This window comes from Salmo salar, chromosome 17, assembly GCF_965601325.2.
Source record: "Salmo salar chromosome 17, fSalSal1, whole genome shotgun sequence".
Taxonomy (NCBI): domain Eukaryota; kingdom Metazoa; phylum Chordata; class Actinopteri; order Salmoniformes; family Salmonidae; genus Salmo; species Salmo salar.
The window spans coordinates 18,591,221-18,607,761 of NC_138307.1; the positions used below are offsets into that span (position 1 = coordinate 18,591,221).

Below are 16,541 nucleotides of genomic sequence, written 5' to 3' on the forward strand. Positions count from 1 at the left end.
AGAACTGTGCACAATTGGCCTAGTGTTGTCCGGGTTTGGCCGGTGTAGGCCATCATTGTAAATAAGCATTTGTTCTTAACTGACTTGCCTAGTCAACAAAAATAGCCTAGGTCCTTCATTTTTTGATGCCTTTTCTCAGAACTGAGTCTAAGAAAACAAATGTGTTCATATCTGTGGGGGATATCGAAAGGGGCCATTCATATTTTATTTGAAGCACCACTTATAAATTCTAGAAAGATAAATACAGGTTAACGCTCTTGGCTTAGCCTGGTGACAGTTGAAGAATTGACCACTAAGTGGCGACATTGTATCGTTTCCCAACACTGAGGCAAGCAAGATGGTTGAACTTGAGTTCCATATCTATCTTCACAACAGAGCAGGGTCAAGCTCAACGAGAAAAAGCCACACTGGAATCTTTTCTTTTTCAAAAATGGATATTTCTATTGGTTGTCTATATGGCTGTGGAATCTTTGAACGTAAGTCATAAGCTATGTGCAACTAGTAGGCCTAGAAAAAGTGAGACCATCTCAATCAGTGGTCAGAACTATGGCCCATGTCACCCTCTCCTCATATATGGAACCAGTTAACATTTAAAGAAGTCTATTCTAATATTCTGTGTGTTGCTTTGTTGTTGTTGTCATTTACCAGATGATCTTATCCAGAGCGAATTACAGGAGCAATTCGGTTTAAGTGCCTTGCTCAAGGGCACATCGATAGACTTCCTCCCTAGTCGGCTCGGGGATTCAAATCAGCGGCTTTTCAGTTATTGGCCCAGCACTCTTAACTGCTAGGCTACCTTCCATCTTAAGGAGACAGCCCACCAGAGGGAGGTAGACTGGATAAACATCCACAAAATCACAGTCTCTTCTCCTTTTAGAATCTCTCCCAGTGTGCTGACTTCCTCTTCTGATTGAGGGATTGTGTCCCAAATGGCGCCCTGTTCCCTATATAGTGCACTACTTTTGACCAGGGCACATAGGGTCCCATATGTAGTGCACTAAATAGGGAATAGGGTGCCAACAGTGTGCCATTTGCGACAGAACCAGGGAGTGTCATGTCCGTCCACAACAGTAGCCTAATCAGTGAAGCGGATGGCAGTTAAACAAGTATGATGGGTTAAATGAATAGCCTCTCCAAATGGCTCAGTGATTCATGTTTGTGATGTCCCTCTCTCCCATTTGCAAATTGCTTTGAATGGGACACATTAAATTAAATACATTTCTTCCAGATATGGACTATCCAGGGGGGCTATTTGTATTTTCTAAACAATGCATAGAATAGCAGAGACAGAGGGACTCTGTCATTAATGTGGAAACACGGTCCTGTTTGATAAATAGCATCAAGGTAGTTCTGCTGTTGCTGATATTGTTGTTGTTGGGGACATTGGAACTTTTTTAGCCCATTCAGCAGTGAGGACAATGATATTTATGGGCTATATATTGGACTATAAATGTTAGGCTACTATAAACCAAAAATGATTTGCTCATACAGTTCAGGTCCTTTAGACTAAATGACAGTGTTAAAGGAACTTACATCAGTTCAAAAAGGGTTTTCCAGTACAACATGCTGCAACATTGTGTAGGTCTATAGTGTGTGCATGGTTCATGGTCCATGATGTACGACCATGACACTCTCAAAAGAAAGCCAGGACTGTCACCAACCACATCAATATTCTCCCCATGTCCCCCCTCCCCCCACCCACAATCTCCCTCCCTTAACTCCTAACCACGCCTTTATCCCCATTGAACAAATCCAAGCTGCCTCTGCCTCACCTCCCCTCTATATCGGTCTGATGAATGGCTTTCCCCTCCACTGGCTTTAATGGGTTGCTGTGGGCCTGCTGCAGTCCAGACTGGGCCCAGGCTCTGAGGCCAACGCTACGTGTCCTCTTATCTGTGCTGCGGAGAATCTAAATGGCTGTTTAGACGATGGATACAGGCACGTAACCTGAATATTGATAAAGAAAAAGCACCCCACATGATCCATTATTACCTTTAGCCCATAGTGTTACAGATGGAAGTTGTCTGTCATGAATCATCTTAAAGTCATGCTGGTCACCACCATGTTTGGTTTTACCATTGGGTGTATCATACTGCATTTGAGGTTGGTTAAAATAATACGATTTTGTATGTGTGTGTGTGTGTGTATATATGTGTGTGTGTGTGTGTGTTCTAGAGGTGCCAGTCCTTAATATACCATAGTGGTATCTTGTTATTTCCTCTATTGGAAAGCCAGAGGCTGAGTCGTTACTGACTGTGTATTGGATGATAAATAAAGGGTTGATCAATACGGATGTCACCACAGTGCTGAATAACTGACAACCCAGTCTCACCACAGTGCTGAATAACTGACGACCCAGTCTCACCACAGTGCTGAATAACTGACGACCCAGTCTCACCACAGTGCTGAATAACTGACGACCCAGTCTCACCACAGTGCTGAATAACTGACGACCCAGTCTCACCACAGTGCTGAATAACTGACGACCCAGTCTCACCACAGTGCTGAATAACTGACGACCCAGTCTCACCACAGTGCTGAATAACTGACAACCCAGTCTCACAGCAGTGCTGAATAACTGACAACCCAGTCTCACAGCAGTGCTGAATAACTGACAACCCAGTCTCACAGCAGTGCTGAATAACTGACAACCCAGTCTCACCGCAGTGCTGAATAACTGACAACCCAGTCTCACCGCAGTGCTGAATAACTGACAACCCAGTCTCACCGCAGTGCTGAATAACTGACAACCCAGTCTCACAGCAGTGCTGAATAACTGACAACCCAGTCTCACCGCAGTGCTGAATAACTGACAACCCAGTCTCACCGCAATGCTGAATAACTGACAACCCAGTCTCACCGCAGTGCTGAATAACTGACAACCCAGTCTCACCGCAGTGCTGAATAACTGACAACCCAGTCTCACCGCAGTGCTGAATAACTGACAACCCAGTCTCACAGCAGTGCTGAATAACTGACAACCCAGTCTCACAGCAGTGCTGAATAACTGACAACCCAGTCTCACCGCAGTGCTGAATAACTGACAACCCAGTCTCACCGCAGTGCTGAATAACTGACAACCCAGTCTCACAGCAGTGCTGAATAACTGACAACCCAGTCTCACAGCAGTGCTGAATAACTGACAACCCAGTCTCACCGCAGTGCTGAATAACTGACAACCCAGTCTCACCGTAGTGCTGAATAACTGACAACCCAGTCTCACCACAGTGCTGAATAACTGACAACCCAGTCTCACCACAGTGCTGAATAACTGACAACCCAGTCTCACAGCAGTGCTGAATAACTGACAACCCAGTCTCACAGCAGTGCTGAATAACTGACAACCCAGTCTCACCACAGTGCTGAATAACTGACAACCCAGTCTCACAGCAGTGCTGAATGACTGACAACCCAGTCTCACAGCAGTGCTGAATAACTGACAACCCAGTCTCACAGCAGTGCTGAATAACTGACAACCCAGTCTCACAGCAGTGCTGAATAACTGACAACCCAGTCTCACAGCAGTGCTGAATAACTGACAACCCAGTCTCACAGCAGTGCTGAATAACTGACAACCCAGTCTCACAGCAGTGCTGAATAACTGACAACCCAGTCTCACAGCAGTGCTGAATAACTGACAACCCAGTCTCACCGCAGTGCTGAATAACTGACAACCCAGTCTCACCGCAGTGCTGAATAACTGACAACCCAGTCTCACAGCAGTGCTGAATAACTGACAACCCAGTCTCACAGCAGTGCTGAATAACTGACAACCCTGTCTCACCGCAGTGCTGAATAACTGACAACCCAGTCTCACCGTAGTGCTGAATAACTGACAACCCAGTCTCACCACAGTGCTGAATAACTGACAACCCAGTCTCACCACAGTGCTGAATAACTGACAACCCAGTCTCACAGCAGTGCTGAATAACTGACAACCCAGTCTCACAGCAGTGCTGAATAACTGACAACCCAGTCTCACCACAGTGCTGAATAACTGACAACCCAGTCTCACAGCAGTGCTGAATGACTGACAACCCAGTCTCACAGCAGTGCTGAATAACTGACAACCCAGTCTCACAGCAGTGCTGAATAACTGACAACCCAGTCTCACAGCAGTGCTGAATAACTGACAACCCAGTCTCACAGCAGTGCTGAATAACTGACAACCCAGTCTCACAGCAGTGCTGAATAACTGACAACTCAATCTCACAGCAGGAGGAGAACTAAAAAGTCAGTTGTCCTCTTTCAGATTGGAGCCGACGCAAATCCCATTTGACATTTTAGATGTTGATTATTCCTATCTGTTGATGTGCGTTGAAGTGAGTCATGCTGGGGGAATGGAATGGTAATGAACTCTGTCTTATCGACGTATTAGTGGATTGAATACGACAAGAGTTGATTGGTGGTTATAGAAAACTGAAATGTACATTTTAGATTCATCCATCTGTCAAACTTCGGCAGACTTTTCAAATAAGTGTTTGAGTGAAAACCTAACCATTCATGAATCTTGTTATTATCAGAAGTTTTTAGAAGAAATATGTTAAATAGACAAATAAAAAGATCTGGAAAGAGAGAGGGATTAGGCTATTTCGGTCTCTCTGGACTGGGTCCTGTCACCACTTAAGACTTTTACTCAAGTGGGAGAGAGAACACATTTTAATCTTGGCGAAGATTGAACCCGTCACAGTGATCCGTTCTGGAATAACTGGGGGGGGGGGGGGGGGACTCAAACTCAACCCTAAGGTGCGCAGAGACCATCCCATTAAACAATAGTAAAGGGTCTGTTATCCCCCCACCTTTGACCCTGTTCCTCCTTGTTAGCCAAATAGCTAATTCGCCTGAGCAAACAGAAAATTCAACAAAACACATTTGGCCTTCTCCTTGCTCGAATACCCGTATCCGAAGAGTCTCGATAAGAAGTGGGAGAAAAGCCAGCAAAGAAAGAGACCAATAGCAAAGCTCAAAAAGCACCAGTATCAAAAAGAAAATATACATCTAAACAGTGTCTGAAGGTAAACCTTTACGCACTGTTGTGACCCACTTCCTCAACCTAAACCGTTTCCTGGGTGAGAGGACACCATGCCCCTCATTTTTCATAGCATGTTGTACTGATCTTACAAACTTTCTCGGATCAGAAAAAAAAGCCTCAAGATTAACTTTTTTCCTGTTGGTCTCATTCAGGAACCTTGTCAGTTCTCTCAACGAGTACTTAGACCCCTCTGCTTGACTGGCTGTCAGCTCCGAGCCCATTGAAGAGGAGTCTGAAAAAAATAACTCTTCCTCAGACTCACTTTCCTCCTCATCTCTATTCCCACCCTGACCACCTACCCTTCCTCTCTGGTCAGGGCATCCCCCACAGCAACAGGCAAAGTTTCCATGGTGCCTTTGACCACACCCTTTTTCCTTTTCCGCTTGACACCCTCCTCCTCCCCCCCAGTCTCTTACACTTCCTCACTATACTCTCCTCATCCACTAGCATAACCTGACTAGACCCAGCATCATCTACACCACCCTCCACAGCATAACTAGGCCCAGCCTCAGCTACCTCACCATCTCTAGCCTGACTAGACCCAGCCTCCTCTACCCCACCATCTCTAGCCTGACTAGACCCAGCCTCCGCTACAGCACCATCCATAGCCTGACTAGACCCAGCCTCATCTACACCACCATCTCTAGCCTGACTAGACCCAGCCTCTGCTACAGCACCATCCATAGCCTGACTAGACCCAGCCTCATCTACACCACCATCTCTAGCCTGACTAGACCCAGCCTCTGCTACAGCACCATCCATAGCCTGACTAGACCCAGCCTCATCTACACCACCATCTCTAGCCTGACTAGACCCAGCCTCTGCTTCAGCACCATCCATAGCCTGACTAGACCCAGCCTCCGCTACCCCACCATCTCTAGCCTGACTAGACCCAGCCTCAGCTACCCCACCATCTCTAGCCTGACTAGGCCCAGCCTCATCTACACCACCATCCCTGGCATGACTAGGCCCAGCCTCATCTACACCACCATCCCTGGCATGACTAGGCCCAGCCCCTGCATCTCATTACCCTGCACGTTGACCTCGATTTCCCCCACTGGCGCTTGTACCCTCACCTTGTGTACGGCCTTTATGTGGGCACGCAAAGCTCTTATGCCCCAAATCCCCACACTCAAAACACCGTAGAATATCTGTGCTGGCAAACCCTGCATAGAGCCCCTCGCCATGCCTCACTTTAAAATGCACATTTAGCTGTTGCTCATTGTTATTCAGAAACATAAACACTTGCCTCCAGAACGAAACAACGTGCTTAACGGCATCTGCCTGAAAACCTGCCGACAGTACACGAAAACCACTAGCAAACTTACCAAAACGACTCAGCTCTTTCCTGATTTGATCATCCGTAATAAACGGAGGCAAATTAGCAACAACCACTCTTGTCGAAGGGGTAGAGAGAGGTGAAACTGGCACCAACACATCCCTTACAAATATTCCACTAGCAATTAGCCTACCAACCAAATTTGTTCTTTTCATGAACACCACCACAGCTTTGTTCATTCTAGAAGCAGAATGTATAAATTCAGCTCCTACCTGTTCACCGACCGCGAGCAGAACCTCCTCCACCTTAACTCCATTCTCAGGAACACACCTGAATCCATGCCGTATCGACAGCGTCTCCTCCACCTTAACTCCATTCTCAGGAACACACCTGAATCCATGCCGTATCGACAGCGTCTCCTCCACCTTACCCACTCGGCCACCTGTCCTGCCGACGCGCCCCCCACCACCCACCGGCACCCTGAATCCATGCCGTATCGACAGCATCTCCTCCACCTTAACTCCATTCTCAGGAACACACCTGAATTCATGCCGTATCGACAGCGTTTCCTCCACGCTAGGCTGAGAAGCCATCACGCACACCACACCTTCCAAACCCCAGGAAACTTACTCTGTCCTCTTCCACCCTAACTTTGAAAAAACTGTGGATACCGCTAAAACAAATATTGCATTAACCCTCCACCATAGAAAAATAAAATTGAAAGAAAAGACCAAGAAAAGAATCAAGAAAGTTAGTTAGGATGGAGCCCTCCACACCAAACACTCAAACTCCAAAAAACTCCCAGCATGCACTGAGAGAGAGAGAGAGAGAGGGAGAGAGAGAGAGAGAGAGAGGGACAGAGAGAGAGAGAGAAAGATAGACTAGAGAGAAAGAGACAGAGAGACAGGGACAGAGAGAGAGAAAGACTAGAGAGAAAGAGAAAAATAAAGACAAGAGAGAGGATGAGATACAGAGACAAAGACAGAGATGAAGAGATAAAGAGAGAGAGAGAGAGAGAGAGAGAAGGTCAAGTTATCAGTGTAGAAGCGTAGTGCCAGTGTGAACACAGACCAGTTAAAGGTCAGGATCGCTTGTTGCTGTCAGTTGTCTGGGATTGTGTCTGCAATATGAGACAAGCATTTGTGACACGTTGTCAGGGAGATACACCCTAACAAACCTGGACAGAGTATACAGACCTCAGTCAATGCTAAACTAAATAAAAACTCAGTCTGACAATATACTGTGTCTTACATTTTAGTCATTTAGCAGACACTGTTATCCAGAGCAATTTACAGGAGCAATTGGTTAAGGTGCCTTGCCCAAGTGCACATGCACAGATTTTTCACCTAGTCAGCTCAGGGATTTGAACCAGCAACCTTTCGGTCACTGGCCCAACGCTCTTAACCGCTAGGGTTTACTGTAACCTTGTGAAAAGTCCCAGACTGTCATCTCAAATGAGGTAAGCATACTGTAACACACCTGTGCTAAGAAACGCTTAACCTTGTACCCAGGTTCAAGTCCTACCAGAGAAAGAGAGAGCTGGCTTATGGATGAGATGAAGAACCACTGGCTGTGAATAACTACAGGGGAGAGCGCTCTGAAAGCATTCCGCTTTCCCTCCACTCCACTCCTGTTCTCCAGGTGACAGGAGAGGAGGGTTATAGGAGGAGTCATTGAATTAAATGAGTAACCTTGAGCCTATGGTGGTGTATGAACTGTGACCACAATAGTTCATAAAGAGTGGACTGTGTGTGACCCTTGCTTCTCATAGCAGAGGTCAGCCTCAGAGGTGACTTCAATCACAGACGCTGCTCAGAGAGAACCATTCGCCTCCATAAGTAACGCAGAACTAGAGGTGACAGATTATGAAAAGCAAATGTATTTCTTGTCTTTGTGAACTATTTTGAAATGCCCAAAACAGGGGAATTTGAATATCTGGTGAGGACAAAAAGGACGTGCACAAATTAAGCTTATCTGAACATAAGTCCACAACGGGGAGGACAAGCAGAAAATCAGGTTGGTCACAGCTTTCAGACCAAATAGATATGACAAGCATGACTTTTTTTGCACAAAAGCATCATTGCCTTTCCAGGCCACTTTTGCACCTGCTCTGGTGTAGTAATGAAAGTACTGTAGAACTGAAAACTGTATCCCTGATGAAGCCTGATAATGACCTTTGGGTCAAGACTTTGCACAAACAATGGGAGCATTCAGCAGTGTGTGGTTATCTATTACTTATTTCCTGATTTTTATTTAACTAGGCAAGTCAGTTAAGAACAAATTTGTATTTACAATGACGGCCTACACCGGCCAAACCCTCCCCTAACCCGGACGACACTGGGCCAATTGTGCGTCACCCTATGGGACTCCCAATCACAGCCGGTTGTGATATCGCTCGGGATCGAACCCGGGTCTGTAGTGACACCTCTAGCACTGCGATGCAGTAACTTAGACCGCTGCGCCACTCATGATCCCATATGCATGTACTCATGGGACCAGCCGGTTTCCGCTCAGGGCTTATTCCACTTCTATGAAGTCTAGAGGTCTATACCTGCAAATAAATCCACATTTTCAAAATCAGCCAGGAGTCACAGTATAGACGGGTTGGCTGACAACGTCACGAAAATAATGTGCACGCAGCAATGAGGCAGAAGGCCGTGTGGTCAGATACAGTGGGGGAAAAAAGTATTTGATCCCCTGCTGATTTTGTTCCCCACTCCTCTTTGCAGATCTTCTCCAAGTCATTAAGGTTTCGAGGCTGACGTTTGGCAACTCGAACCTTCAGCTCCCTCCACAGATTTTCTATGGGATTAAGGTCTGGAGACTGGCTAGGCCACTCCAGGACCTTAATGTGCTTCTTCTTGAGCCACTCCTTTGTTGCCTTGGCCGTGTGTTTTGGGTCATTGTCATGCTGGAATACCCATCCACGACCCATTTTCAATGCCTTGGCTGAGGGAAGGAGGTTCTCACCCAAGATTTGACGGTACATGGCCCCGTCCATCGTCCCTTTGATGCGGTGAAGTTGTCCTGTCCCCTTAGCAGAAAAACACCCCCAAAGCATAATGTTTCCACCTCCATGTTTGACGGTGAGGATGGTGTTCTTGGGGTCATAGGCAGCATTCCTCCTCCTCCAAACATGGCGAGTTGAGTTGATGCCAAAGAGCTCCATTTCGGTCTCATCTGACCACAACACTTTCACCCAGTTGTCCTCTGAATCATTCAGATGTTCATTGGCAAACTTCAGACGGGCATGCATATGTGTTTTCTTGAGCAGGGGGACCTTGCAGGCGCTGCAGGATTTCAGTCCTTCACGGCGTAGTATGTTACCAATTGTTTTCTTGGTGACTATGGTCCCAGCTGCCTTGAGATCATTGACAAGATCCTCCCGTGTAGTTCTGGGCTGATTCCGCACCATTCTCATGATCATTGCAACTCTGCGAGGTGAGCTCTTGCATGGAGCCCCAGGCCGAGGGAGATTGACAGTTCTTTTGTGTTTCTTCCATTTGCGAATAACCGCACCAACTGTTGTCACCTTCTCACCAAGCTGCTTGGCGAAGATCTTGTCGCCCATTCCAGCCTTGTGTAGGTCTACAATCTTGTCCCTGACATCCTTGGAGAGCTCTTTGGTCTTGGTCATGGTGGAGAGTTTGGAATCTGATTGATTGATTGCTTCTGTGGACAGGTGTCTTTTATACAGGTAACAAACTGAGATTAGGAGCACTCCCTTTAAGAGTGTGTTCCTAATCTCAGCTCATTACCTGTATAAAAGACACCTGGGAGCCAGAAATCTTTCTGATTGAGAGGGGGTCAAATACTTATTTCCCTCATTAAAATGCAAATCAATTTATAACATTTTTGACATGCGTTTTTCTGGATTTTTTGTTGTTGTTATTCTGTCTCTCACTGTTCAAGTAAACCTACCATTAAAATTATAGACTGATCATTCCTTTGTAAGTGGGCAAACGTACAAAATCAGCAGGGGATCAAATACTTTTTCCCCCTCACTGTAGCTATAGCAACAATGACAAGAAGCTGCCATGTGGGGAATCGTAGGTGGCTCTTTTCAGCTAGTTTCATCTTGTTCTTGATACCATATCTTGTTTTCAGGTGTTTTGACTCATGTCATGTCTATGCTAATACGGCAAAAAATGTGCTAGCTAGTTAACTAACAACTGGTCACATTAACATAGCCAGTTCATCAGCTCATCATGATGGTTCATCATGTTCCTAACTGAATGGGCTATATAGAGAAACAGAACAGGCTCTGTTCACAACACAAACAGACCCCACAGAGCCCCAGGACAGCAGCACCATTAGACCCAACCAAATTATGAGAAGGCAACAAAAAAATAACTATTTGACACACTGGAAAGAATCAACCAAAAAACAGAGCAAATTGGAATGCTACCTGGTCCTAAACAGAGAGTACACAGTGGCAGAATACCTGACCACTGTGACTGACCCAAAATCCTTGACTATGTACAGACTCAGTGAGCATAACCTTGCTATTGATAGAGAACAGCATAGGCAGACCTGGCTCTAGAGAGAAGATAGCATATGTCACTACTGTCCCCAAAATGAGCTGGAAACTGAGTTGCTCTTCCTCACCTCCTGACAAATGTATGACCATATAAGAGACACATATTTCCCACAGATCACAAAGAATTTGAAAACAAATCAAACATTGATAAACTCTTATATTTGTTAGGTGAAATACTGCAATGTGCAATCACAGCAGTGCGATTTGTGGCCCGTTGCCATGATAAAGGGCAGGAAGTGGAGCACAAACAACATTTTAAATACCACCAATATTTATCTGTTTATCTTCCCCCACTATTCGTACTAAAACTATTTGCACATTGCTAAAACACTGTCCGTAACTGATAACATGACACTGGGAATGTCTTTATATTTTTCAAACCTTTTTGAGTGCAATCTTTACTTTCAAATGTTTTGTTGTTAAATTTGTTTCTTCTCACTTTAGTTTTTTATTTATTTCACTTGCTTTGACAATGTTAACAGATGTTTCCCATGCCAATAAAGCCCCTTCGAATTGAACTGACAGAGACAGACAGAGACAGGAAGGCAGAGGGACAGAGAGAGGGGGGGGACATGGGAAATAGGTTGCGAAAGCTGGCTAACATTAGCTAACATATTCCATTTGTTTTGTGCTAGCCGCGACCGTCAGAGAAGGTAATGTGCAGCGAACGTAAGTGTCTGTTTCAGGTCTAAACTGCAGCTAAAAAGAATCAAGTGGCCATGTAGACTTTCTACTATATTTAGTAGGAATAGCTAAGTCATTTCCAGTTTGAATATTGACTCTAAAAAGCCACAGTAATCCTTAAAAAAGTAGCTGTGTGATGTTTCACTGGAACATATTGAAATGTTCATGAAATTGTTACTCTGGCAACATGTTCGCGCGCAAACAAAAGCCTTGTTGAACGCGCCTCTGGTCTCTTATGGTTCTGTACCAGGTATGGAGGATGTTGGGTTACCATGACATCAGAGAAAATCTAGAATATTCACTGTCATTATTTACTGGCCTGGTTTAGGTGATGGACAATAGAATAAAGCTTGTACCATAACACGTCACTTTTACCATCTGTCATGTGTGTGCAGGCCTATATGGTTGACTGTTGACAGACTGGTTGTGAATGACGTACTAAACCTGAAATAGGTTCAGCAAAGGTGGAATAGCTTTCTTCTATTATAATGATAGCATACTGACTCTGCTCTCCCTGTGCACTTTGTCCTCTGCTCTCTCCTAGGGGTCTATCCACTATCCATTGTCTTAAGGAAATGGAGAGACATCATGGCCAGGTTGAAATATGGACCTGATGACAATAAGGGACAGATCATTAGATCCCCAGTGATAAGTGCCTCTCTACTGCTTCAGGCTACTGCTTCAGGGTCTAGTCGTGTAAGTAGCTGTGCAACAAGCCTCCATATCTCTCTGCCTACACTCCTAGAAAAAAAGGTGCTATCTAGAACCTAAAAAAAGGTTATTCAGCTGTCCCCATAGGAGAACCCTTTGAAGAATCCTTTTTGGTTCCAGGTAGAACCCTTTTGAGCTCCATGTAGATCCCTTTACACAGAGGCTTCTAGATGGCTGAACAACCCTTTTGAAACCCTTTTTTCTAAGAGTGTACTCAAGTAGGTCTCTGAACTTTACCTGCGTGCGCTGCACACCATTTGCAATGTGTAGTCTGCCAAGTTCATCTACATTCATGTTTTCCATTCAGTGAAGGTTATTGCTCATATGGGTGTGAATGTGGGATTGGGAGTGGCTGTTCTGGAGTGAATTAGAGACACTGCACAATCTTTCAGAGGCGAACCAGACAATGCTGGAATTCACTGTAAGGAGAAATGATTCCACCTTTCTCTGTGATTTAGCTCGGGCAACGAGATGAAATGCATATCTTAAATCATGCACGCCGGCTGCAATGGAGATAATATTTTGAGAACACACCTTGAACTCTCCTGATCTACTGTTGATATCGTTATGCTAGAAACCTGCAGATTTATGATATGTCTCTACACAGCTAACACTTAGTTTATCTCAATTGAAACATTCTTAAAGCCATTTTACACCAAGGTGCAGCCCTTTATCAATGTCGACATACGACACTTAGTATTCAGAAAGGGTCTTCAAAATCAATATATCATCTCTTTACTCTCCTGAGCAAAAGTACATAAACATGTCTTCAGTATTTGGCGGAAAGTCTATTATGTGGAACACAGGCCTCATTAGTGTGTGTGTGTGTGTGTGTGTGTGTCTACATATGCGTGCCCTGCGGGAATTCTATGAAAATGGCACCTTAAAATACAGTACGTTGTCCATTCTAGCAGAATTCAACTTCAAAAAAGATGGGGGCACCCTTCCACGTTACCAACAGAAACAGATGGAGCCCCGACAGGGAGAAATGCACTTGGCTACTGTGAAACGACACGAGTGTTCCCAACCATCTGTAGCAGATGTCCAACATGGAGGATGGAGCACAGAGGTGTGTATACCTGGAAATGCCAGATGGGCATTTGGGTCTGGCCCTGTCTATCAGTTCTAGGATGAACCAGGAGGACAGGACTAATGTTCACTACGGCGCTGCAGTGTTGTAACATCCCATTCATTTCAGATGAGAGTGCAGGTCACTGATGCATGCCTTGTCAGTCTGATACCAGACCTCACAATGCATTGGAACAGGTAGACTCCAGCTGTTTTTGACACTTTTGTGCCCTGAACCATTTATAATCCTGTATGTGCTTTTTGGGTATTGGATTTAGCATGTAACTGTAGCATTGCCCCCGGAATATAGCATTACAGTCTACCAGTAAAGTGTAAACCCACTGCCCTGTAGGGTGCCTGGTGTTGACTAGGAAGTAGGTTTGCTTCCTGTTGCCTGTGTTTATTTCCACCAAGGTCATTGCTCATAGGTGAGAGAGAACATATGTGGGGGAGTGAGTGGGCGGAGACCAAGGGATGTCATTCATCACATGCTCATCCAAACGCTCTTCTCCATGGTTACACCAGGAACAAAGCAAACTGCATGTTGATATCCTAATCATCTGTCCAGTTTACCTACTTGGTTCAGCAGGGGGTATTTGGTTCAGCAGGGGGTATTTGGTTCAGCAGGGGGTATTTGGTTCAGCAGGGGGTATTTGGTTCAGCAGGGGGTATTTGGTTCAGCAGGGGGTATTTGGTTCAGCAGGGGGTATTTAGTTCAGCAGGGGGTATTTGGTTCAGCAGGGGGTACTTACTGTAGTTCTTATACAGTCATTGATTCAGTAATTGATTGAGTAATTTGCCTTAGTGTTCCACTGACGTCTTTGGCCGTTTAATCAATATTCTGAGGCTTTAAGCATCTCTCTACTTAGAACCTTTTACTGTGGGCTTGGATAGACAGGTCAGGGCCACCTTGATTAATATACCATAAGGAGAGACTAATATGGTAAAACAGCAGTGTGTATCAGTCATTGTGCCGTTGTACCTGCCATGAAGCTGAGCAATGGAACTAATCGGCCCTTTTATAGCTACAATCTGTTGTTGTTGTAACAAAAGGGGTTTGGTAGTGGATTGATGCTAATGGACCAAGAAGACATGTTCCCATTGGCTTCATCAGTATCTTCTAATAGCAGCCATAGCAACTTGTTTGTAGCTGTTTACTCCCATGCACTGGCTAATGCAGCCTTAGATGCTAGTTCAAATACATGAGTAACGGCTCTGCTCCCACGCAATTTAACCAGTGAATTTGTGGGGGTGTTTTGTACTAATACTCAATGCAGGTCTACACCCTTAGAAAAAAAGTGCTATCTAGAACCTAAAACGGTTCTTCAGCTGTCCCCATAGGAGAACCCTTTGAAGAACCCTTTTTGGTTCCAAGTAGAACCGTTTTGGGTTCCATGTAAAACCCTTTCCACAGAGGTAGTTATACTTGGAACCAAAAAGGGTTCTCCTATGGGGACAGCCGAAGAACCCTTTTGGAACCCTTTTTCTAAGAGGGTATAGGGCCTAGCCATTAGGAAGCAGACATATGTTATATGCACGTGCACATACACACACACCCCCACGCACCCTCACATCCCCACACACCCACACACACACCAAGGCAGACATTTCATCATGTCTTTTCATCAGACCCCTGAAGCTTATTAGGAATCAGTCCACATAAAACAGGAATCAGTCCACATAAAACATGAATCAGTCCACATAAAACAGGAATCAGTCCACATAAAACAGGAATCAGTCCACATAAAACATGAATCAGTCCACATAAAACAGGAATCAGTCCACATAAAACATGAATCAGTCCACATAAAACATGAATCAGTCCACATAGAACAGGAATCAGTCCACATAGAACAGGAATCAGACCACATAAAACAGGAATCAGTCCACATAAAACAGGAATCAGTCCACATAAAACAGGAATCAGTCCACATAAAACAGGAATCAGTCCACATAAAACAGGAATCAGTCCACATATAACAGGAATCAGTCCACATTAAACAGGAATCAGTCCACATAAAACAGGAATCAGTCCACATAAAACAGGAATCAGTCCACATAAAACAGGAATCAGTCCACATAAAACAGGAATCAGTCCACATAAAACAGGAATCAGTCCACATAAAACAGGAATCAGTCCACATAAACAGGAATCAGTCCACATAAAACAGGAATCAGTCCACATAAAACAGAAAATACATGATAGAGTACAGAACAGTTCTGGACAAGAACAACATAAGATATTATTACATCCAAATGAAAAGTAATGTATTGTCGAGGCACCAAATCCAGAGTGATCTGGGCATACTGGATGAGGACATGCCAAAGACTATTCTCATATCATGTGACAGACCTGGAAATGCCAGATTACTTCAAGAGTTTGGGACTATAAGGTTTTATCTGCATTTTAGTCAACATGTAGTTATTGAAACAGCCTTGTTTTGTTCAACGTTCTCTACCTATACAGTAGTCTAAATACCCCAATTTATGTTATTCAATTAAAAATAATACAAGATAAAAATCGCTGACACCATTCAAACCAATGAGGGTTTGTATAGTCCCAAGGTCTCGACTTGTAAACGCTGTCTAATACAGGAAATAAAATGTGCACTTCAACTAGGCCTACTTGTCTTCCTGCTGGAGTCCATTTCTTCCCAGACAATCATACAACTGCTCAATTCACCCACTGTAATAGAAACATCAAATTGGTGCCGATTACCACTTTCTTTCCTCGCCAAGTTTTATTGTGTTTCATCACAGTGAACATCAGCCCAATATAATTACAAATGGCAGACAGTCCATTGCTCACACAGAGTCAGTGTTCCACTGTCATAAACACAGCAGACAAGAGGCGTTGGGGAAATAGTTTTATGAGTTGGCGTTGGGTCCCTTTTTCTTGCCAAATGTTGGCACCACATTCACAAAGTACCTGTTATATTGGATCCTCCTTTAAGCCAGTCTTCTTATTCTTCTTCTCCTGCTTGTCCACCTTGGAGGTCTGTCCCCTGACCTACCCCACTCTGGCCAAGGAGCCATTGACTTTGCCTCCCAATAGTCGGTTGTAACCTCACATCATTGTCCTGCAGGGGTATCCCGCACAGCAAAACTATCTGGTCATCACAGGACAGTCCCTCCAATGCCTCAATATGAGCCTTGATGTGGGCGACAGTCTCAAGCCGAGACACCTCAAAGGTGTGGAGAGTCTGAGCACGCACAAATAGCTGCAT

General features: G+C 44.8%; 1 pseudogene; it reads right to left on the minus strand.

Moving 5' to 3' along the window:
- Positions 1-16,182: 16,182 nt before the first annotated feature.
- LOC145861313 (ubiquitin-like FUBI-ribosomal protein eS30 fusion protein pseudogene) lies at positions 16,183-16,541 on the minus strand (annotated as a pseudogene).